At 38.3% G+C, this 621-nt stretch overlaps 1 non-coding gene across 1 annotated transcript; it reads right to left on the bottom strand.

Annotated features, from left to right (window-relative positions):
- Positions 1-242: 242 nt before the first annotated feature.
- On the bottom strand, positions 243-348 carry LOC128295721 (small nucleolar RNA R71). Its single transcript, XR_008286280.1, has one exon. It is a non-coding gene; the product is annotated as a small nucleolar RNA R71 (small nucleolar RNA).
- Positions 349-621: the final 273 nt, after the last annotated feature.

The raw sequence follows: 621 nt of genomic DNA, 5'->3' as shown, positions 1-621 counted from the left end.
TTCAGTTTGATGGTTTGCAGGATGACGATCCAAACACTCACTTGGCAAATTTCCTTGAATTCTGCGATACATTTAAAATTAATGGTGTTTCTGACAATGCCATTCGTCTTCGGTTATTCCCTTTTTCATTGAGGAGCAAAGCTAAACAGCGGTTGAACATGTTACCACGAGGAACAATTACTACTTGGGAACAAATGACCGAAATTTTTTATTAAAATATTTTCTGCCGGCTAAAACAGCCAAATTACATAATGATATCTCTTCATTTGTGTAGATGGACTTAGAAACTCTTTACAATGCATGGGAGAGATACAAGGACCTATTGCAAAGGTGTCCTCACCATAGATTACCTCTATGGTTGCAAGTTCAAACATTCTACAATGGTGTGAACCCCTCGACAAGGCAAATGATTGATGCAGCAGTCGGGGGAACCATCAACAACAAAACACCTGAAGAGGCTTACGAATTTATTGAAGAGATGTCACTGAATAACTATCAGTGGCAAGTCATGAGGACTAAGCCAACTGAAACAACAGGTGTTTATAACATCGATTTGGTTACTATGCTGTCAAACCAGGTAGAACTTCTAAATAAAAAGATTCATGGTTTACTTCGTTCTAC

Source organism: Gossypium arboreum, chromosome 7 (genome assembly GCF_025698485.1).
Source record: "Gossypium arboreum isolate Shixiya-1 chromosome 7, ASM2569848v2, whole genome shotgun sequence".
NCBI lineage: Eukaryota > Viridiplantae > Streptophyta > Magnoliopsida > Malvales > Malvaceae > Gossypium > Gossypium arboreum.
The sequence above is the reverse complement of the archived record's forward strand: the minus strand, read 5'-3'. Positions and strand labels throughout refer to the sequence as shown.